The following is a 25,259-nucleotide window of genomic DNA, read 5'->3' on the forward strand; positions in this document are numbered from 1 at the left end:
CCAGGGGTTGGAGAAGCCAGCTTAAGGAGATAGTAAGAATAAAATCATGTTACTGTGCACTTTTTTATTTACATTAGTTCAGTTAACTTCAAATACTATCACTGACATAATGAACGTACCATTTGTACTGTATCTTACAAATTGTGCTGAAACTGACGGCCATCAATGCGAGCATGACATCGGCGAACAGGATTCTGACGCTCCCTCAGAAATACCCCTGGTGTGTTTCGAATCACATCAAAGGCAGCTACAATTCTGGAAACTAATTCCATCTCCGTATCCACTGGGCTCTCATACACAAGTGACTTTAGATATCCTCGTAGGAAATAATCAAGGAGATTTAGGTCAGGTGACCTCGCAGGCGCCGGCCGCGGTCGTCTCGCGGTTAGGGCGCTCAGTACGGAGCCGCGCGACAGCTACGGTCGCAGGTTCGAATCCTGCCTCGGGCATGGATGTGTGTGATGTCCTTAGGTTAGTTAGGTTTAAGTAGTTCTAAGTTATAGGGGACTGATGACCACAGAAGTTAAGTCCCATAGTGCTCAGAGCCATTTGACATCGCAGGCCATGAGATATGACCTCCGCTTCCAATCAAGCGACAAGGAAATATTGTACCGGTACTGCTCGATCGTTTTGTACTGTACGTCTCTGACTAGCACTGAGTCTGTCGTTGATTCATAGCGCGTTCTGTCATGGGACAATGTTAATGCTGTACAACAGAGCCACTTTATGAACAAGTGAAGTAAACAAAACCTGCATCATGAATTACAAGTAATCAGGCTCGTCCTCCTTGTATGCCGTACAGGAAATAAATAATGTGCATGTAAATAAACAACACCGTACGTGTAAATTTGTACGCATGTTAGTTGTAAATAAATTGGAAAACAGTAATGCTGTAAGTAGGCTGTTCAGGTCTCTATGTTGGTAACGCCACGTAGCGCTCTGTATGAAAATCCCTGACTGTGCTGTGTGCAGTCTGTGGCTGATTTGCATTGTTGGAATATTTGCTATTGTAGTGTTGGTCAGTTGGATGTGAACAGCGCGTAGCGTTGGGCAGTTGGAGGTGAACCGCCAGCAGTGGTGGATGTGGGAAGAGAGATGGCAGAGTTTTGAGAGTGGACGATCTGGACGTGTGTCCGTCAGAAAAACGAATTTTGGAAGACTGGATGTCATGAACTGACATATGTATTATGACTTTTGAACACTATTAAGGTAAATACATTGATTGTTCTCTATCAAAATCTTGCATTTGCTAACTATGCCTATCAGTAGTTAGTGCCTTCAGTAGTTAGAATGTTTGGTTTAGCTGGCAGTATTGGCGCTCGCTGTATTGCAATAGTTCGAGTAACGAAGATTTTTGTGAGGTAAGTGATTCATGAAAGGTATAGGTTATTGTTAATCAGGGCCATTCTTTTGTAGGGATTATTGAAAGTCAGACTGCGTTGCGCTAAAAATATTGTGTGTCAGTTTAGTGATGATCAGAATAAGTAAAGAGAGAAATGTCTGAGTACGTTCAGTTACGTAAGAGGTTTCAAAATGGTTCAAATGGCTCTGAGCACTATGGGACTCAACAGCTGAGGTCATCAGTCGCCTACAACTTAGAACTACTTAAACCTAACTAACCTAAGGACATCACACACATCCATGCCCGACGCAGGATTCGAACCTGCGACCGTAGCAGTCGCGCGGTTCCGGACTGAAGCACCTAGAACCGCTCGGCCACCGCGGCCGGCCGTAAGAGGTTTACCACCACTGTCATTCTTAATTTTTCTCTGGGAATGTTTCAATGCTAGGCAAAGCGATGGACAAGTTTTCTTTCGTTTCTCCTTAAGCTGGCTTCTGCGACCCCAGGTCTCTACCTCAAATTGATGAGTTGGGCATTCTGTATGACCTGTTACATTTTTGCACGCTCTTACGCCAAGTCTCAGCATAGCAGTCTTTTTAATTTATGAAGAAAAGAATTTTATTTATGTCTAATGCACCTACAATTTCCTTTCCAACTCACGAAAAGAAGACACGTTCTTGCTATGGGTTTTTCGACTGCTGCATCGTCATAGGCCTACTATCGATGTTAAAATATCACGATAACTGACAAAGGTAAACGTTAGTGTAGTAATGAAGCTGGCCACAAAGTATAAACACAAATGTCCTAGTTTTTTTGTATTTGAAATCTGGTCAGCCGAACCATCCTACACTTGCTACCGCGTCCTGATTGGCACTTACTTGGTTGCATTTTATAGGCGACACAAACAGATCCCATAAGAAAAAAAGGAAGAAAAAATGATAGGAAGAAAAAAAAGAACAAATAAAAACGTCAATACGACGATCAAGATAGCTTATACGAATGTTTTTTTCATTCTCTCTCCAGGTGTGAGTGATGTCATGTTATGTGAGACAACCGACCGTCACAAGGCTCTGTCGGTTACGTCCCTGGAGTGTCATTTTTCCGTCCGGGGGTCTGGAGAATCTGGAGAAGTCCGGCGCGTGGTTCGGCCGGCAGCCAGGGACGCAGCTGGCGCGAGGAGGTGGCCCGCCCGAGACAGTGCGGTGCGGGACCCGCGACCCGCTGTACGATGCCCACCTCCTCGTGCCGGCTGTGATGCTGGTGACAGCTGGGAGCTGACGTGGAGCGCACGTGACGGCTGCTACCCCAGTAAATAGGAATGAAAACATTCGCTGAAATTTGACATTGTTCCCCTTCTTCACGTTCTCTTAAGAGAACGTTTATGTTCAACTTCGTACCCCCCGCTTCATTAGTTACGTGGTCATTGCATACGGAACAAAGTAATGCACAGCAATATATATTGTAAATAATCAAAAGAAGACTTAGTCTTTACTGTAAGTAATTAAATGTTTATATAGAATTCCAGCATTACCGATGGAGGGCGCCACGAACTTGTAAGCCATTCTCAGCCAGGTGTCCGGACACTTTTGATCACATAGGGTATAACCGAGTGGTAGACGGCAGCCGGTGTGCAACACTGTATCAGCAAGTGACACCCGCCAAATATTAAGGAATTTTAATCGGAGTTTAGTTTCTCTCTTTTGGTCGTTCCATTCGACTCAGAATTCAACCGATCGAAAAAGAAGACGCATACGGGAGCTGGTTAAAGAGATACATCTGCTCCAGATGTAGTGATGAGACAACCAATTGGCTCCCTCCCCCGCCTCCCCCCACCCCCCCCCCCCACACACACACAAACAAATAACCAAAAGAAGACTTAGTCTTTACTGTAAGTAATTAAACGTTTATTTTAACATTGGCGCACTCCCTTCAGATGTCTTTATGTACTACACGGGTACAGAAGGCTAGTCTCATTCAGAAGAATGAATGAGCAGTGAACTAAAACACTAAGGGGTAGTTGCACTTGAAAGAAGAAATGAATACATGGTTCAATGACAGAAAAACAACATACTAGTTTCACTTCAAAACAAAGAATTAGAAGCTCGGTCAGCCATCGACTGTTTTCATTCTGCTGTCCCCACGGGCTGAATTTACTCGAAGGAAATGAATGAATAGTAAGGCAAATGATACATAAAACTATAACCGACTGGATCGACTATTTTTTTCAGCTGCTGCCATAGACTGGTTTCACCTAAAAAGACGAATGAATAATTCAACTGATACGTGAAACTACAACCAGCTAGCCGGCCGGGGAGGCCGAGGGGTTCTAGGCCGTACAGTCTGGAACCACGCGACCGCTACGGTCACAGGTTCGAATCCTGCCACGGACATGGATGTGTGTGATGTCCTTAGGTTAGTTAGGTTTAAGTAATTCTAAGTTCTAGGGGACTGATGACCTCAGAAGTTAAGTCCCATAGTGCTCAGAGCCATTTTACAACCAGATAAATCGATTGTTCTCATTCGGTTGTTCCCATCACTGTCCAGATGTCTTCTGCATATTTCTTCAAACGGTGTCAAACAGAGTTTCAGCATTTCGTTAAGCTAGGAACGATACTGTAAGATATTTCTCTACATACACCGCTCGACATAGGAAGTCTAGCACCCAGAAGGGGAGGAAACGAAACGAACCTTTACGAGATGAGAGTGATACCAATACCCAGTCAAATTTACGAAGAATTTGGCAGTGAGGTCCCACATATCATTATAACGTTGCACCCTTCTGTCCTGGATGCATGCGCTGATTAGCTTGGAAACAGTGTTATAAGGCCATAGCATCCTCTCCTGAGGGCATGCTGACCCACAACTGTTGTAACTACTCCTTAATACACAGGATGATCAAAAAGTCAGTATAAATTTGAAAACTGAATAAAGCACGGAATAATGTAAATAGAGAGGTACAAATTGACACACATGCTTGGAATGACATGGGGTTTTATTAGAACCGAAAAAATACGGAAGTTCAGAAAATGTCCAACAGATGGCGCTTCATCTGATCAGAATAGCAATAATTAGCATAACAAAGTAAGACAAAGCAATGATGACGTTCTTTACAGGAAATGCTCAATATGTCCACCATCATTCCTCAACAATAGCTGTAGTCGAGGAATAATGTTGTGAACAGCACTGTAAAGCATGTCCGGAGTTATGGTGAGGCATTGGCGTCGGATGTTGTCTTTCAGCATCCCTATAGATGTCGGTCGATCACGATAAACTTGCGACTTCAGGTAACCCCAAAGCCAATAATCGCACGGATTGAGGTCTGGGGACCTGGGAGGCCAAGCATGACGGAAGTGGCGGCTGAGCACACGATCATCACCAAACGACGGCCGCAAGAGATCTTTCACGCGTCTAGCAATATGGGGTGGTTCTAATAAAACCCCATGTCATTCCAAGCATGTGTGTCAATTTTTACCTCTGTATCTACATTATTCCGTGGTTTATTAAGTCTTCAAATTTATACTGACTTTTTGATCACCCGATACTTCATAACGGCACTGGGACCGAGCTGGTCCCGCTTATGCTCCATTGCGGACAGATCTGACGGTCTTGATGGCTACAGGAGTACCTCAACATCATGCAGAAAGTTTGTCCGCCTCCATAGCGTGGCAGACTCTCTTGCAAGTGACCTGGGTTCGATTCCCGGGAGGGTCGGAGATTTTTCTCTGCTCGCGGACTGAGTGTTATGTTGCCATCATCATCATCATCATCATCATCATATCATTCTCATCGAATCGCAAGTCGCAGCTGGGGTGTCAACTGAAAAGACTTGAACCAAGTGACCGGTCTAGCCGACGGGAGGTCCTCGCCACACGACATTTCATTTCGTGCAATGAGACTCGTGCAGTGTGTGGACGAGTACTGTCCTGTTGAAAAGTGTCACCACAATACTGTCGCATCAGAGGTAACCTACCAGGACGCAGGATATCCATGACGTACCACTGTGCCGTCAGAGTTTTCTCTTCTCTGACAGCCGTGTGCTGAAGTCGTAGCCTACAGATCACCACACCATGAGGCCAGGAATAACACTGTTGTGCCTTTCCAAAACATTAAACATTGTAGCAATGGGACCTCTCCCCAGGTTGCCTTCATACTCGCCGACGATGGTCGTCCCCGTTAGGGCAAGAGCGCCTTTCATCGCTGAACATAATGCGACACCATTCATCCGCAGTCCGTGCATCCCGGTCACGACACCATTCCAAACGCAGCCGTTGGTTTTGTGATGTTAATGATAGCCTAGAAAAGGGACGGTAAATCCTCCGGTGGCTGGTAGTCTCCGACCAAAGCTACGGGATGTTGCATGGAGTTTGTTACTTGGTCTCGTACGGCAGGCGCCGTTGTGAAGGGGTCAGAAGTGCTTGGTGCACAATACGACGATTTGGTCGTCCGACAACTCGACTGGAACCTTGACGACGTGTATTCTTATCCTCACGTACCAGTTCAATCCAACATTGGACCACTCTCAAATCCACATGCGCCACAAATATTAAAATTCCACGAATGTACAAGCCGGCCAAATGCAGGCCCACAATTAGACCCTTTCAAAATCTGTCAGGCGCTGATAACGCTGTCTCATAAATCATGTTTTGGCTCATCAATATACCCTTCTAGGCCGTCTCGGTTTGCTAACGACCTGGACAGGAAACCATGTCCGGCGACTAACCGTTCCCATTCTACAGGTACAAACAATCTAATCCACTTTACCTAGTCTACCAGATTCAAGAGCAATAGGAAATTTTTGTGATCCTGATAATCACTGCATCTGTAATCAACTACTCACTGTGGCAAACAGCAGCCACTACTAAGGTGCAGCATTCCTGTATCACATTATAAAAAGTGAAGAAAAACAATCTGCTATTATTGTCAAAGTCGGATATGTGGTATGTCGGTATGTCCATTCGAGCAACATTTTACAGATAACCATACGTCGGAAAAGGGCCTTACGGCCAGAAAACGACAGCTAATCAATGACGAGTGCACCGAAGTGTTTGTATTTGAACTACATTGCCCCAGCTAGTACCTGTTATGCTGAACTGCTCTGTTACTAATTAAACTAACTGAAAATTAATGTTTAGTCTGAACAAAGATAGACAAACTTTACAATTCCATCCATAGCTGTTTACATCGAACGTGTGTTTTCTGTGGTCTCTATTGAGTGAAGATTGAATATTAACTACGTTAAAAGTACTGCAGTGTTATTAACTTTCGAAGAAAGGAAGTTGTGCAACAGAAATAGCACTGTAGTAATTAATAATGAAATCTAGGAGCCAAATATTAACTTTTGTTAATATACAGAAAGAATGAATAACCTCTTATTCTAAAAAAAATTTGTAGATCAGTAAGTGTAGACCAAGAGAAAATGGAAAAGAAAAAAGAAATCAAATTTCAAAAACATTTTTTTCTCAAAATAATTTTACAGTTATTGCTAGAAATTCCTGCCTCAGACATCGCTACAAAGATCAGCGCCACAGTATAACAAAGAAGAAGTTCAGTCTGGCAAAGCTCCACTGCTGAACATACCCAAACATCTTAGCCACCATGACTAGCTTTTAAGTGGTCGTCAACGTTGCATTTTCGACCTGCGGTTATCTGCAAAATTTTGATCGGTTCGATGTCCCAAAGCCTGCAGTGACATTATCATCGGGTTGTTCTTGACCACCCTGTACACTCCGTGTTCTCTCTTCTTCCTATTTCGTTATTCAAATAATGGTTAGCATTTGTGTCAAGAGTAAGTTAATTTTTACTCAGGTTATCACTGGTGCTGCCTACTTCATCTGTGGCACTTACACGTTCTTTCCTGGCCACTCATTCCTGTCATTCAACGGAAACAGATTCTTCTGTAAGGAAAATCTATCCACTATATTTTTAACTTTTTAGAGAAAAACCAGTGCCTTTCGATGTCATGAAATAAGTTCAGTAAATACCACTTTCATTAAGATATTCGTGATGAGGCAAACACGAGTTTTCTGACAGATCAACGACTGTGATTCGAGTCGGAACTCCTGCCTTACGAGTGTAACGCTTTTACTGAGTGAGCTGTCCAGAATGACCTCATAGATTCAGTCTCGCAAGACGAATCGTTTACTGCTAAGTAGAGTAGACGGTGTATCGTAAACTGAAACTACTACTTACTCGTGCGATTGGCGCTTTGTTACGAAGTTTCTAACTGACGCCAACTGCAGGGGTTGCTGATCAGTTATTTTGAACGGCACTATCTGGCGTAGGTGACTGTGAGGAATACACGTAACATGCAGTGTAGTGATGGATGGAGTTATGATGAGAGAAAAGGAAGGGGGGAGGGGGGGGGGGGGAGACTCCCAAAGCCGGCACGTAGCCCACTCTTCTCGATGGTGCCGAATTGGCCTTCCGCAAGACACTGTGGAGATATCTTGAACTGAGCCCAGGACATTAACGTAAGGACTGGTGATCAGGAGTTTTACGTTATCAGCTCCCTTGCAAGTCACATAATACACTACTGGCCATTAAAATTGCTACACCAAGAAGAAATGCAGATTATAAACGGGTATTCATTGGACAAATATATAATACTAGAACTGATATGTGATTACATTTCACGCAATTTGAGTTCATAGATCCTGAGAAATCAGTACCCAAAACAAGCACCTATGGCCGTAATAACGGCCTTGATACACCTGGGCATTGAGTCAAACAGAGCTTGGATGGCGTGTACAGGTACAGCTGCCTATGCAGCTTTAACACGATACAACACTTCATCAAGAGTAGTGACTGGCGTATTGTGACGAGCCAGTTGCTCGGCCACCATTGACCAGACGTTTTCAGCTGGTGAGAGATCTGGAGAATGTGCTGGCAAGGGCACCAGTCGAACATTTTCTGTACCCAGAAAGGCCCGTACAGGACCTGCAACATGCGGTCGTACATTATCCTGCTGAAATGTAGGGTTTCGCAGGGATCGAATGAAGGATAGAGCAACGGGTCGTAACACATCTGAAATGTAACGTCCACTGTTCCAAGTGCCGTGAATGCGAACAAGAGGTGACCGAGACGTGTAACCAATGGCACCCCATATTATACCATCACGCCGGGTGATACGCCAGTATGGCGATGACGAATAAACGCTTCCAATGTGCGTTCACCGCGATGTCGCCGAACACGGATGCGACCATCATGATGCTGTAAACAGAACCTGGATTCATCGGAAGAAATTACGTTTTGCCATTCGTGCACCCATGTTCGCGGTTGAGTACAACATCGCAGGCGCTCCTGTCTGTGATGCAGCGTCAAGGGAAACCGCAGCCATGGTCTCCGAGCTGATAGTCCATGCTGCTGCATACGTCGTCGAACCGTTCGTGCAGATGGTTGTTGTCTTGCAAACATCCCCATCTGTTGACTCAGGGATGGAGACGTGGCTGCACGATCAATTACAGCCATGCGGGTAAGATGCCTGTCATCTCGACTGCTAGTGATACGAGGCCGTTGGTATCCAGCACGGCGTTCCGTATTACCCTCCCGAACCCACTGATTCCATATTCTGCTAACAGTCATTGGATCTCAACCAACGCGAGCAGCAATGTCGCGATACAATAAACCGCAATCGCGATAGGCTACAATCCGACCTTTATCAAAGTCGGTAACGTGATGGTACCCATTTCTCCTCCTTACACGAGGTATTACAACAACGTTTCACCAGGCAACTCCGGTCAACTGCTGTTTGTGTATGAGAAACCGGTTGGAAACTTTCCTCATGTGAGCACGTTGTAGGTGTCGCCACCGGCACCAACCTTGTGTGAATGCACTGAAAAGCTAATCATTTGTATATCACAGCATCTTCTTCCTGTCGGTTAAATTTCGCGTCTGTAGCACGTCATCTTCGTGGTGTAGCAATTTTAATGGCCAGTAGTGCAGCTACACCAACTGCTTCGACTTCTACGTTACGAATTGGTTAGCTGTGATTCGAGAGCCTGTGTGTATGGGAGATAGGCATTGTCAGACAAAAGCCGCGAGACGCTCTGCTGGTACGAGCACTTTCGACATGAGACAACTCTTGAGTTCGAGCCCGGATCCAGCACACAGCGTCAATCCAACCGGGAGATTTCATAGTAGTGAAAACTATGCTGCAGCATCAAGTATTTGCTTTTATTGTTGGGATGATCATGCACCATTATATTCTGACCTTTGGACTGCAAAATATCTGACGATGGCCGAAGGACGGTGGACATAAAATGCCGAAGGGCAGTAGCAAGATAGGCGTTTCTCAAACAGAGAAATTTGTTGACATCGAATATAAATTTAAATGTTAGGAATAGTTTTCGGAAGGTATTGGTCTGGAGAGTGGCCTTGTACGGAGATGAGACGTGGACTGTAAAAAATTCAGACAAGAAGATAATAGAAGCTTTTGAAATGTGCTGCTTCAGAGGAATGCTGAAGATCAGACTGGTAGATGGAGTAACTAATGACGAGGTACTGAATGGAGTAGGGGAGAAATGAAATTTTTGGCAAGACTTGACTTATCGGACAGTCAAATGTAAAAAATGTAATTGAACTGTTGATGATTTCGAAAGCAATCACCGTAAGTGATAATAAATTTATCGCATTTTTAGACAAGAGAGACAATACCTTTACGGAAAAATGTCTGCGATCGCCCGTGGAATCGTGATCGTACCCAGGCGTGCAAATCCGCGGCCACGAATGTCTTTATTCAGGGCTCCAAAACCATGTAAGTCGCCTGCAGAGATATGGGGACTATATGGAGGATGTGTAAGGGCTTCCTAGCGAAGTTCCTAAAGCATACTCTAAACAATCTTCAAAATGTGGGCCCGGCCTTACACATCCTCCATACGGTCCTGATCTCTCCCTATGCGATTTCTACATTTTTGGAGCCGTGAAGGAAGTCATTCGTGGCCGCATATTGCTTCGGAAGAAGAGTTGCACTCATGAGTACAATCACGGTTCCACAGGTGACAACAAACATTTTTCCATGAAGGCACTGACCGTCTTGTCTCACTGTGGGTTTAATGTATTAACAGTTATGGCGATTACTTTTTAAATAATTAACAGTTTCCTTACTTTCTTACATCTGTTTCAGTTTAATTTGACTGTCCCTTATAAAAGAAAGGAAAGGTTGGTAAGACACATTCAGAGCCACCACGAAATTGTCTATTTGTTATGGAGGAAAGTGTGTAAGTAGGCTGTTTAGGTTTTTATATTGGTAACGCCACGTAGCGCTCTGTATGAAAATCACTGGCTGTGCTGTGTGCAGTCTGTGGCTGGTTTGCATTGTTGGAACTTGTTATTATAGTGTTGGGCAGTTGGATGTGAACAGTGCGTAGCGTTGCGCAGTTGGAGGTGAGCCGCCAGCAGTGGTGGATGTGGGGAGAGGGATGGCGGAGTTTTGAGAGCGGATGATCTGGACGTGTGTCCATCAGAGACAGTAAATTTGTAGGACTGGATGTCATGAACTGATATATATATAATGACTTTTGAACACTATTACGGTAAATACATTGTTCTCTATCAAAATCTTTCATTTGCTAACTATGCCTATCAGTAGTTAGCGCCTTCAGTAGTTAGAATCTTTTATTTAGCTGGCATATTGGCGCTCGCTGTATTGCAGTAGTTCGAGTAACGAAGATTTTTGTGAGGTAAGTGATTCATGAAAGGTATAGGTTATTGTTAGTCAGGGCCATTCTTTTGTAGGGATTTTTGAAAGTCAGATTGGGTTGCGCTAAAAATATTGTGTGTCGTATGTTCAGTTTTGCTCAGCTATTTGAAAATCAAATAATATAAGAGGTTTATCAGCACAGTAATTCATTAATTTTCTAAGGGGACGTTTCAAGTGTTGCGGCGGGGGGAGGGGGGGGGGAGGGGGGGAGGGGGGCAGTGGGGGAGGGGAAGCTGTACATGGAAACCAAGGAAATTTTGGAAATCTGTCGTAAGTTCCTAAGGGACCAAACTGCTGAGGTCATCGGTCCTTAGGCTTACACACTACTTAATCTAACTTTAACTTACGCTAAGGACAACACACACACACACACACACACACACACACACACACACACACACACACACACACGCCCGAGGGAGGGCTCGAACCTACGACAGGGGGGGGGCCGGGAAACCAAGGCTTGGATACACTAAACAGATTCAAATAGGTTTAGGCTACGTTGGTTAAGCAAATCGGAGCCTTGCACAGTACAGACTGGAATGGTGCGCTGCAAACTGGATGTATGCTGCAGTAGCTAAGCAGAGATATCGAGACAAATAAGTGGACTCAAGTCCACAGGAACAACGACAAGAAATGTAAATCATAGCGTCCAGAACATGTGCTCTCGCAAACGAACACCAGAGCTTCAACGTGCTCGGGACAAAAGAAATAAGGATTGATTAGGACTGTCCTCTCCCACGGGGCTTTTGTCCCCACGTTGGCCTCCAGCCGCTCCTCGCCGCCCCTGTCATATCGGGCGCCTGTTCCACTTTTCTTCACCCTTGTCGCGGTGGCGCGTTCCCCCTCGCTGCCTGGCTGCCTCATCACTCTAATCAAGAAGACTGTCAGCTGCCCGGAGGAACGGTGAATCACGGCCACTACTCGTCCTTCCGTCCCTCGATTTTTCTCTTTTTTCCTTTCCCCCCTCCGTTGTGAGGGGGTGGGATGGGGGTGAGAGAAGAAGGTAGACACGTATTAGTAGACTTTTAAGTCGATTTCCTGAACTACAGAACTGAAATGAAAGCGGCAGGGGGAAGGGGGGGGGGCAGTGGAGGAGATGCGGGGTAGGGGGACGATGCCGTTTGTAGAGGTATCACTTTCAGAAAAATAAGTCACCTGAAATATTATTGTTTCTTCCCTCTGTATGAGTTCTCAGACCAGGCAGTTCCGTAAGTACTGACACTGGCTTGTAAGAAGAATCCACGGGAGATGTGTATGACTGAGGGTACTAGTACGTAACGAACGGGTTTCACAGATGAGGAGCCAGATTAGTTACAGGATTACTCATCTAAGCGAGATCGTATTGCCCGGAAGGGAGATAGGTGGCCTAGGATTTAATACCACGTTGACGACAAGGTCATGCACGAGGTCGGATTCGACAAGAATGAAACGGGATTTTGAAAAATATCGCCCTGGTATTCACCACAACAGGTGAAGCTTATTCATTACGGATGTTGCTGAACATCATGACTGTACAAAAAAATGGTTCAAATGGCTCTGAGCACTATGGGACTTAACTTCTAAGGTCATCAGTCCCCTAGAACTTAGAACTACTTAAACCTAACTAACCTAAGGACAACACACATATCCACGCCCGAGGCAGGATTCGAACCTGCGACCGTAGTGCTCGCGCGGTTCCAGACTGTAGCGTCTAGAACCGCTCGGCCACTCCGGACGGCGATGACTGTACATTAATTGAACATAAATACAATAAAACCACAGTTAACCGAACTCGGCTCAACTGAAACTTGGGTTATCTGAAACGACTCCGGAAGTCGCTTAAAGAAGCTCTACCCATGGAAACAAATCTAGACGAGAGACTGCTGAACTGCGTTAGCGGGGAAGAGGTGAACGCCTGGCCTGAAGTTGCTTACCCACCCACCGATTCACCATTCTAAACATAGCTACACTGACAAAATAGAGCATTCTAGTGGTTGTTTTTTTCCCTTGCATATGTATTTATGTGCTATGCTAGAAACAATAAACTTTAGTATACGGTATATCAATGTGCTGTAATTCTATAATAGTAATTTCAACTTTAATAAAGAACATAAACATACCCTAGAAAGAGATTTTTTAATTTGATTGATCTCAAAAACTTTCAAAAATAGATAAAATACAAAATACTGCAATACATATTAGATGTTCATGGCTTAACCGAAAGAAGTTTTATCCGAACGGGTGCAGCCTCGCCCCCTCCCCTCCCCCTTGATGTCGGTAACTGGGGTTGCTCTGTACAGATAATTGTGTCCGGACCCTTGTGGAATATTTGTTCATTTTCATAGACTAGTTTTCGAGCTTTTCGAGGCTCATCTTCAGATGGGGTATGCAGAAGTTACATATTTGTGCGTTTAGCGTGATGCTGGGTACTGGCTTTGTGACAAAAAGATAGCAAACACTTTAATAGATGATCTCGAATCTTAGTCATATAGTACGGTAAGTTGTGTCGAGAAACGAATCTTTACTTACTGTTGTTAATATCCACCTCTCAGCTTCCATTTGCATTGCCCATTGGTCGCAGAATTAATCATTATTCACTATAAATGCTGAGTGTCACTAGTTGGTGGATTTATGACGACAGTCAGATGTGGGATGAAGAGGTTCCTGCACCCATCACACGGGATTAAAGAGAAAAATAAAATGCAGCAGTTTATTTTTAAATGTGCGACACTTAACAGTCCTTTCTATGCGATCCTGCTTTGTCGCAACAGAAACGTTCAGCTGCGAGCCGGCTTTATTTTTCAGTGGAGAGGCCACCGTACTGTCTGACATCGCAGCACACGTCAGAATGCATTGGGAGGGACGTGGGAAAGAGCACGGCTCGCGACCAGAAGAGGCGTCACAGTCGTGGGGGAGACCGAGGGGTGATGTACTGTAAATTGCTGCCCGAGGCAGCGCCACCCTCCAGCTCCCTGCACATGCAGCGGAAAATTTCATCCAATTTCGAGTCGGATAAAACGTATAATAAAGTTGTTACGCCCTGGCGACAGCGGAATTATTCTGATTAATAAACTGAGGCTACCCGCGGAAAGATGTGAAAGCCTGATCAATATTTATTAGAGGTAATGAGGCATACAATACAGTTTTGTTAATAAAGCTCCAGAGCTGTACCGTGGGGCCACCGGAGAGGTAATTAAGAGCAACAGTAAAATGGGTTTATACGGAGAATGCCTTGGCTATGTGACTTAGCGCCAAGACTGCATACCCTTTTCACAAAGGATGAAGACAGAGCAAAGTAGCTGCTGAGGAACGATGTCCTAAATCCACCAATGACCTTGAGAAGCCCTTCATACTACCCTCTTCAAATATATAGCTGGTATTATAAGAGCCGGCCGCTGTGGCCTGGCGGTTCTAGGCGCTTCAGTCCGGAACCGCGCTGCTGCTACGGTCGTAGGTTCAAATCCTGCCACGAGCATGGATGTGTGTGATGTCCTTAGGTTAGGTTTAAGTAGTTTTAAATCTAGGGGACTGATGACGTCAGATGTTAAGTCCCATAGTGCTTAGAGCCATTTGAAACATTTTTGTATTATACACTCCTGGAAATTGAAATAAGAACACCGTGAATTCATTGTCCCAGGAAGGGGAAACTTTATTGACATATTCCTGGGGTCAGATACATCACATGATCACACTGACAGAACCACAGGCACATAGACACAGGCAACAGAGCATGCACAATGTCGGCGCTAGTACAGTGTATATCCACCTTTCGCAGCAATGCAGGCTGCTATTCTCCCATGGAGACGATCGTAGAGATGCTGGATGTAGTCCTGTAGAACGGCTTGCCATGCCATTTCCACCTGGCGCCTCAGTTGGACCAGCGTTCGTGCTGGACGTGCAGACCGCGTGAGACGACGCTTCATCCAGTCCCAAACATGCTCAATGGGGGACAGATCCGGAGATCTTGCTGGCCAGGGTAGTTGACTTACACCTTCTAGAGCACGTTGGGTGGCACGGGATACATGCGGACGTGCATTGTCCTGTTGGAACAGCAAGTTCCCTTGCCGGTCTAGGAATGGTAGAATGATGGGTTCGATGACGGTTTGGATGTACCGTGCACTATTCAGTGTCCCCTCGACGATCACCAGTGGTGTACGGCCAGTGTAGGAGATCGCTCCCCACACCATGATGCCGGGTGTTGGCCCTGTGTGCCTCGGTCGTATGCAGTCCTGATTGTGGCGCTCACCTACACGGCGCCAAACACGCATACGACCATCATTGGCACCAAGGCAGAAGCGACTCTCATCGCTGAAGACGACACGTCTCCATTCGTCCCTCCATTCACGCCTGTCGCGACACCACTGGAGGCGGGCTGCACGATGTTGGGGCGTGAGCGGAAGACGGCCTAACGGTGTGCGGGACCGTAGCCCAGCTTCATGGAGACGGTTGCGAATGGTCCTCGCCGATACCCCAGGAGCAACAGTGTCCCTAATTTGCTGGGAAGTGGCGGTGTGGTCCCCTACGGCACTGCGTAGGATCCTACGGTCTTGGCGTGCATCCGTGCGTCGCTGCGGTCCGGTCCCAGGTCGACGGACACGTGCGCCTTCCGCCGACCACTGGCGACAACATCGATGTACTGTGGAGACCTCACGCCCCACGTGTTGAGCAATTCGGCGGTACGTCTACGTCCACCCGGCCTCCCGCATGCCCACTATACGCCCTCGCTCAAAGTCCGTCAACTGCACATACGGTTCACGTCCACGCTGTCGCGGCATGCTACCAGTGTTAAAGACTGCGATGGAGCTCCGTATGCCACGGCAAACTGGCTGACACTGATGGCGGCGGTGCACAAATGCTGCGCAACTAGCGCCATTCGACGGCCAACACCGCGGTTCCTGGTGTGTCCGCTGTGCCGTGCGTGTGATCATTGCTTGTACAGCCCTCTCGCAGTGTCCGGAGCAAGTATGGTGGGTCTGACACACCGGTGTCAATGTGTTCTTTTTTCCATTTCCATGAGTGTATGATGAAGTCACGATGTGCAATCAGCCGCTTAAACAAAGAAAGCTCAGTAAATAAACACCAAAGTAACTACTCCAAAAGCCACCATGTATAGCGGAGGACAGTTGGTACGGTTTTTCCTTGTCTTCCCTGTTTCTCTCTAGACGAAGATGCGACTAGTGAGGCTGTGCCTCTAGTCACCCGCTCCCTGTTACCTTCGGTGTCAGGCATTAAGACGGAGTCAGTATCGTTTTATAGTACTTCCCGAATTTTATTTCTACTACTGTGATACGGTATTTTCGTTATATATTAATACGAAATTAAGATGCAGCACACGGGAGGTTTTTTCGAATATTACGATGTTTTACGTGATGTCCCATTCGGGATGGTATGCCCTTGCATTCCTCCGACCTGTGGACTGCACATTCAGCTCTTTATGCTGAGGCCTACGGTTTAACGTGAAATATGAGTTCCGCTTGAACTGATTAAAATGCACATGCTTAAAACGTTGGCAGATGTCAAAATTTCTGGTACCATCCTTAGACTGACAAGTACTTCTAATATATCAAACCACATTCTCTCATTTTTCTCCATCATAAGGTTACTGCAATCAATTAAAGAGAATTTCACACTGGTGAAAAAGCATTTCGCTTTTATTTAAATAGTATCTCTCGTGGTCATTGTTCACGTATTCTGCAAACTACTGGTTTTTCGTTTTTGTTAGCGTAGATTGAGACCGAAAGAGACTTTGTTGCCATTTGCACCTGGTATTTTTGGCCTACTTTGCACTTCCCTTACGTTGCACTGCCGTTATTTGCTCTTCACCTCAATTTTGGAAACATAATTGCGGTTACATGTGTTCGTTCAAATGGTTCAAATGGCTCTAAGCACTATGGGACTTACGAGGTCATCAGTCCCGTAGACTTAGACCTACTTAAACCTAACTAACCTAAGGACATCACACACATCCATGCCCGAGGCAGGATTCGAACCTCCGACCGTAGCAGCAGCGCGGTTCCGGACTGAAGCACCTAGAACCGCTCGGCCACAGTGGCCGCCACATGTGTTCGGACTAAACACAGGATTACAGTGTTTAGTCTGTTCATTTGAATGAAGACACATAAACACTATAATACTGTGCTTTATCTTTGTGCCGGTAAAACCCTTCCTTGGCCTTCATGGTGCCTCGCACGAGCTCCACTGGACCGATGGATGACCACGTCAATGTTCACCAGAGCATAATGGAGCCGCCGCCAGCTTGTTTCCGTCCCGCAATACGGGTGTTAAGGAGCTGTTCCCCCGAGAGACAACGAATTCGCGCCCTCCCAATGCCATTATCAACATCGGGATTCATCAGGCCATGCATGGCGGAGCCACTGCGCCAACGTCCAGCGCCGATGGTCACGTGCCCATTTCAGTCGTAGTTGCCGATGCCTTGGTGTTAACGCATTGGTCATCGGCTGCGGAGGCCCATCGTTATGAGTGTTCGGTGCACTGTGTGTTGAGAAACGCTTGTACTCTGGCCACCATTTAAGTCTGATGTTAGTTTCGCCACAGTTTGCCGCCTGTTCTGTTTTACCAGTCTGCCCAGCCTACGACGCCCGACATCTGCAATGAGGGGTGGCTGTCCAACCGCACTATGTCTGGACATGGTTTCACCTTCGTTTCACCAAGTGTTGAAGACACTCACCACAGCACTCCTCGTACACCCGACAAGTAGAGCAGTTTCCGGAATGCTCGTGCCGGGCCTGCGGGCTACCGCAATCTGCCCTCGGTCAAACTCAGATAGATCGTGCGCATTCCCCATTCTAGGCATGAACAGCACGCTCACTAATGCTACATGCACCGTGCGTGTGTCTGACTAGCAGTCACACCTCGCCAGGCGACGCTGCTGTCGCCTGTAGGGGCTTATATCGATAGTAGGTCGGCGGTCATAACATTCTGACTGATACGAGTATATTGTATTGGCTAGATATCTATGGACTGTAAGTAGCACACATTTTTTTTCCTTTTTATCGAATTATTCTTTTGATTTGTCCTCTTTCATCTTCACATCGATTCATATATATTTTTTGATTTGGCGAGGTACATTCTGTTATGTATAAGCTCTCTTAATGTTACACTCCTTTGCAGATCCCTGCCAACCTTAGATTTCACGCTGCATTCATCCTATTCTTCCTGTAATCCTTGTGTTCTTGTTATCGCACAACTGTTCCCTAGGAACTCGAACAGCTGACCCCATTTTGCACATTTATTGCTAACTACCCAGACCGTGCCTCTACAACTACATTTCGTCTGCTTTCTCACCCCCATTTATCTTTTTCTACATATTGCACTGCAAATATCTGCACAACAGTGAACGTATGGACGGTTTGCGCTGTGTATCTTGTTTGAAAACAAACGTTTCCTGCTTCACGGTATTTGCTGTTGACATCTTTCCCCATGTGCTTGCATTTGTTATTGCTTGGTTATGTCTGTGATTTGTTTTTTACGGTTGTGTTAATTGTACGTTAAAAATGATACACAGCAGTAGGGGTGAATTCACTGATGGCCTGATATTTGTGAGTGTTTCGTATCGAGCAACTTAACCTCTTACCCGTGTTTACATTCCGCGCTGACCAGTTGCAGCTGTAGCGGCGCATCGAAAGTTAAGTACTAATTAATTGTTTGTGTATAGTAGTTTATTTAGGAACTTTAGTAGTCTTCAACCGGTGTTCTTGGTGTTTTCCGGTGAAATAACTTCAGAAGAAATTTTTGCGGACTGCTTTCAGTTTCGTTACTGTCATTAGACGTTTGATTTTCTTTCTGTGTTAGTATTTTGTTATATTCTCATTTGTTGTTGATTAATACCGTCAATAATAGTAGTTACTTCCCTTGTAGAGCAAGTTTGTGATAATTGTAGTCAGTTTTTAACATCTTCTTATTGTAGTAGCGGAACTTAGATAAAGTTGTTTTCTTGTTTCAGTAATTGTAAAATTTTACCATGAGTGAGAAGTGTGGGCTTGCCGTAGGTTCGTGAGTAGTGGATTGCGGTGTGAGACTTGTTCGAAGTATTTTCACTGGGGGGAATGCAGTGGGGAAGCAGTGGGCATTCCGGTGAGATCCTCTCCTCGAACTGCAGGTTATGTAGCAAGCGTAAGTTGATAGAGGAGCAGGAGCGTAAGATCTGTGCCCTTCAGGTGCAGTTGAAAAACGCACAGGATGAGCTAGATAGGATGAGGAGGGAGAAGGGGGTTGGGGAATGGGAGCTGGCTGTTGGCAAGAGATCTGCTAGGAGAAGGAGATTTTCAGATAGTTTTACTATTGATGTTTGCAATAGATATGACCAACTGTCAGAGTCTAGTGGAGAGGAATCTCTATCTAGTAGCTGTAGATGTAGGAAGTATGCAGCAGACCTCAGCAGTTACGGTGGCTAGGACAGTTGCAAAGTCTAAGAGAAAGAAGAAGGTTCTGCTGTTAGGTAGTTCTCATGGTAGAGGTGTAGGCCAGCAGTTGCAGGAAGTTTTGGGGAGTGAGTACCAGGTCACCAGCATTGTGAAGCCTAATGCAGGATTGGCTCAGGTGACTTTTAACATAGGGGGGTTATGTACGGATTTTACTAAAGAGGATCAGGTAGTGATTGTGGGTGGGGCTGGTAATAGTATTGATAGGGATGGGGAGTATGACATAGATGATGACCTGGAAAAGATAGCCACTCAGACTGGCAACACGAATGTGCATTTCGTGGGACTGTTTCAGCGTCACGATCGGCCTCATCTTGATACAGCCGTCAGGCGTAATAACATGAGACTTGGGGGTACGCTGATGACAGAAGGCATGAGTCACATTTCAGTGGTGTCGGTGGAGTCTATCAGTAGGACGGGTTTCACTAGACATGGCCTACACCTCAACAGGTATGGGAAGGGGAGGTTGGCAAAACTTATAGGTGACAGCATAGGTGGGGGTGGTGGGATCACTCATGGGAAAATTCCGGTAGTTGTGGGAGTTAGAGCTGTACCTTTTTTAGATTGAAGTCAGCTGATAGGTATTCCTGCTTAAGGGAAGTCTCTCTAACAAAGAAACCACTTTCCACAAAGCTTGGGTATCCGATTAATGAGGGAATTAGTATATTTCATCAAAATATACAAGGTATAAGAGATAAAGTTAGTGAACTGCTTATAGATGTTGACTCTGAAATTATTGGTATATCTGAACACTTCTTAAATAAGGAGATAATTCAGAGGCTTCCTTTACCAGGATACAGGTTGGCTGGCAGCTTTTCTAGGAGCTCTTTGCGGTGTGGGGGAGTAGCCATGTATGTGAAAAACGGTATCCCATTTGAGTCAATTGATGTTTCAAAGTACTGCACTGAAAAGGTGTTTGAATGTTGTGCAGGTGTGGTTAAATTTAGTGGAGCTAAACTTCTTACTGTTGTTATTTATAGATCCCCAGACTCCGATTTCACAACATTTTTGCTAAAGCTAGAGGAGGTTCTTGGTTCACTTTATAGGAAATACAAAAAGTTAGTTATATGTGGTGACTTAAATATTAATTGTATAAGTGCTTGTGCAAGGAAAAGGATGCTGGTAGACCTCCTTAATTCATATAATCTTATGCAAACCGTATTCTTTCCAACGAGAGTGCAAGGGAACAGTAGAACAACCATAGACAACATTTTTGTTCATTCCTCATTACTAGAAGGGCATTCTGTTAGCAAAAAAGTGAATGGCCTTTCAGATCATGATGCACGAGTTTTAACTCTAAAAGATTTTTGTGGTGCAACACATGTTAAATATAGTTACCAACTTTTTAGGAAAGCTGATCCAGTTTCTGTACAGACTTTTGTAAACCTTATCAAGGAACAAGAGTGGCAAGATGTTTATAGAGCTGATACAGTAGACGATAAATATAATGCTTTCCTCAAGACTTTTCTCGTGCTCTTTGAAAGTTGCTTTCCGTTAGAACGTTCAAAACAGGGTACTAGCACAAATAGGCAGCCTGGGTGGCTGACTAAAGGGATAAGAATATCTTGTAGAACAAAGTGGCAATTATATCAAAACGTTAGAAACAGTCAAAATCTAAATGCAGCAGCCCATTACAAACAGTATTGTAAGGTGCTTAAAAAAGTTATTAGGAAGGCAAAAAGTATGTGGTATGCAGATAGAATAGCTAAGTCTCAGGATAAAATTAAAACGATATGGTCAGTCGTAAAGGAAGTGGCTGGTCTGCAGAGACAGGTCGAGAATATAGAATCAGTGCGTAGTGGGGATGTCCGTGTTACTGATAAGTCGCATATATGTACAGTACTTAATAATAACTTTCTGAATATAGCAAATGAACTAAATAGTAACCTAGTCCCAACAGGGAATCATATAGCGCTCTTAGAAAAAAGTGTTCCGAGACTGTTACCTGAAATGCTCCTCCATGATACTGACAAGAGGGAGATTGAGTTAATAATTAAATCACTAAAGACCAAGAACTCTCATGGATATGACGGGGTATCTAGCAGAATACTGAAGTATTGTTCCACGTATGTTAGCTCAGTACTTAGCCATATCTGTAACTTTTCCTTTAGGAGTGGTCGATTTCCTGACCGATTAAAGTACTCGGTAGTGAAGCCACTTTATAAAAAGGGAGACAGGGATAATGTTGACAATTATAGACCTATTTCTATGCCATCGGTGTTTGCTAAAGTTATCGAGAGGGTTGTATATACAAGGTTACTGCAGCATTTAAATTCACATAATTTGCTGTCAAATGTACAGTTTGGTTTTAGAAATGGCTTAACAACTGAAAATGCTTTAGTCTCTTTTCTCTGTGAGGTTTTGGACGGATTAAATAAAAGGTTGCGAACGTTAGGTGTTTTCTTTGATTTAACGAAGGCTTTTGACTGTGTTGACCACAAAATATTACTGCAGAAGTTGGAACATTATGGAGTAAGGGGAGTAGCTTACAATTGGTTCGCCTCCTACTTTAAGAACAGAAAGCAGAAGGTAATCCTCCGTAATATTGAGAGTGGTAATGATGTTCAGTCCCAATGGGGCACTGTTAAATGGGGCGTTCCCCAAGGGTCGGTGCTGGGGCCACTGCTGTTTCTTATTTATGTAAATGATATGCCTTCTAGTATTACAGGTGATTCAAAAATATTTCTGTTTGCTGATGACACCACCTTGGTAGTGAAGGATCTTGTGTGTAATATTGAAACATTATCAAATAATGTAGTTCATGATATAAGTTCGTGGCTTGTGGAAAATAATTTGATGCTAAATCACAGTAAGACTCAGTTTTTACAGTTTCTAACCCACAATTCAACAAGAACTGACATTTTAATCAGACAGAATGGGCATGTTATAAGCGAGACGGAACAGTTCAAGTTCCTAGGCGTTCGGATAGATAGTAAACTGTTGTGGAAAGCCCATGTTCAGGATCTTGTTCAGAAACTAAATGCCGCTTTATTTACCATTAGAACAGTATCTGAAATAAGTGACATTTCAACACGAAAAGTAGTATACTTCGCATATTTTCATACGCTTATGTCATATGGTATTATTTTTTGGGGTAATTCTTTTGATTCAAAAAGGGTATTTTTGGCTCAAAAACGGGCTGTTCGAGCTATGTATGGTGTAAGTTCGAAAACCTCTTGTCGACCCCTATTCAATAGTCTGGGAATTTTGACATTGCCCTCACAGTATGTATTTTCTTTAATGTCGTTTGTTGTTAGCAATATTAGCTTATTCCCAAGAGTTAGCAGCTTTCACTCAGTTAATACTAGGCAGAAATCAAATCTGCATGTGGAATGCACTTCCTTGACTCTTGTGCAGAAAGGAGTGCAGTATTCTGCTGCATCCATTTTCAATAAGCTACCAGAAGAACTCAAAAATCTTAGCAGTAGCCCAAACACTTTTAAGTCTAAACTGAAGAGTTTCCTCATGTCTCACTCCTTCTATTCTGTCGAGGAGCTCCTGGAAGAGCTAAAAAATTAAGCAAATTCCAGTGTTACATTCTTGATTTTCTTTATTTAAACTAACGACTTGTCGCCTGAATATGTTTCTTATATTTCATTTTATCTGTTTCTACAATCGTGTTATAATTTCATGTATTGACTCGTTCCATGACCATGGAGACTTCTCCTAAATGTAGTCCCACGGAACAATAAATAAATAAATAAAAAAAATAAAAAAAGAGTTGTCCGATACGCACCTCCTGTATAGGTTTACTGAATGCAATGGAAGAGCGGCATAGCGATATTATACTGAGCTGTTCACTCAACGACGACAACCACATCACGACGCCCTTGCATCTGTAGATACGAGCTTTCGAATCCTGTATTCTTCCATGTACAATGGGAAGAAGAGAATGTGTTTCTTGCGACTTATGAGAGTCCTGCCACTGGGTAATAGGCGCATTACACGCACTCTAAACTGAAGTCCAACACCGGTTTGGAAAATCTTGCACGAACAATAATTTTTATGATCGTGCATTGAAAGGTAAAGCTGGTGGTGCACAGTGCGTGACTGGGCTACCGACCTCACTGTACGTAGAATACAATCTTTGTTGACCGCGGCATTAGGAGGGGAAGGGTGGCGGGCCCATCGCCCCGGCCGCCTTTTAACCCGGTACTCATTTGACAGCAGGCTGAGTGGACCTGGGGTCGTCCTGGAGGACTGGAACGAGTAAATGTCACTGCTTCTATCGGGGATTGAATCCAGGACCTTGAAGGCCGGAGTGTAATGGTCTGCCCGCTACATCACCACGGCCACGATTCTATACTACAGGCTTTTTTTTCTGGGAGTTGTGGGGCACTCCTGTAATCCAAACTACTGGGAGGCTGCTGTGCGGGAAAGAAGTCGGCAGCTCGTGGTCTGGTGGCTAGCGTTGCTGGCTCTGGATCACGGGGTCCCGGCTTCAATTACGGCCCTGGTCGGGGATTTTCTCCGCCCGGCGACTGGGTGTTTGTGTTGTACTCATCATTTCATCATCATTCGGGAAAGTGCCGAGACTGGACAACGAAAACATTGGGAATTTATACGGGCGCTGATAGTCAAGCAGTTGAGCGCCCCAAAAAACAAATATCATCATCATCCGGGGGAGAGCTGTGAGAACACAGTTGCGGTCATCTTGTGAACTCCAAGGTATCCGCGGTGCCTTCTTGTGCATCGGGCGGGCGATACGGCCTGTCCTTGAGGGATGTATGGGATTCTTCGTGGATCTGGAAGCGACCTGATGTTCAACCGACGACGTGCTCGTAAGTGTGCGACGACGAACGAAACTACTGATGTATTACGTTAATATGATATACATGATGTACACTGAAGATAACTAATAATGTGGAGAGGAAGAATATAAGATTTTTATGGTTTTTAAGATAATTCCAGAGAAACAAAGGTAACTGGAGCAAGAAAATGAGTAAATCGTAATTACATTTTTACTGTGTATGGCGTCACCGGAGAGCACAGGTCTGTTATATCATAACCACTCAGAAACATTCTTCGCCAACTTTCGAGAGCTTATATGTAGACTGAAGCGATGAATGAAATTTGTACCGAGATTGGGATTCGAACCCGGCTCTCCTGCTCACTAGGCAGATTCACTAACCACTATGCCACGCTGGCACAGTGGCTTCGCTCAACTGCCCAGACTGCGCTAACATGCCCCCCTCCTCAACCAAAATTCCCAATCACGCCTCACCGCTCTTGGCATTCCCCCTAAACTCTGAAAAGCATTGCAGAGGGTCTTCAACTGTATTGTAATAGCACCTCAGCAGCGAAAGAAGGCAAGATCCCACGTTTCGTTCGATGCTGAGCTGCTATTCCAAAACAATTGGAGAGCCGCTACTATGCTGTGCTCAAGTTTAGGGGGATACCAAGTGGAATGAGGAGGAAATTTGGACTGAGGAAGGAGGTATGCAAGGGTAGTTCTTGCACTTGTTCAAAGTCGCTGTCCCAGTTGCGTAGTGGTTAGCGCATCTGTCTAGTGAGCAGAAAAGCCGGTTTTGAATCCAGGCCTTGGTATAAATCTTCATTCATTGCTTCAATCCGCATACATACATCATAAATGTCTGAGACTTGAAAAGGTTTCGAAAGTTTATCGGTGAATCCGGGTTTACTCTGAATATACTTCCTCCAATACACAACTAGTGTAATGACCAGGAGGATAAAATCAGAGGAATTCGGGATTCAGCGAAGGATGCGATAATCTTTCTTTCTGTGTTGCAATAATGATATAAAGAGCTGAAACTATTCTGGAACAACATGCACCTTC

At 44.7% G+C, this 25,259-nt stretch overlaps 1 protein-coding gene across 1 annotated transcript in view; it reads right to left on the reverse strand.

Annotated features, from left to right (window-relative positions):
• LOC126471168 (dystrophin, isoforms A/C/F/G/H-like) overlaps positions 1-25,259 on the reverse strand; it is an 881,357-nt gene that overhangs the window by 604,973 nt on the left and 251,125 nt on the right. The gene's annotated exons all lie outside the window — the stretch shown is intronic.

The sequence above is a fragment of the Schistocerca serialis genome, chromosome 3 (genome assembly GCF_023864345.2).
Source record: "Schistocerca serialis cubense isolate TAMUIC-IGC-003099 chromosome 3, iqSchSeri2.2, whole genome shotgun sequence".
Classification (NCBI taxonomy): domain Eukaryota; kingdom Metazoa; phylum Arthropoda; class Insecta; order Orthoptera; family Acrididae; genus Schistocerca; species Schistocerca serialis.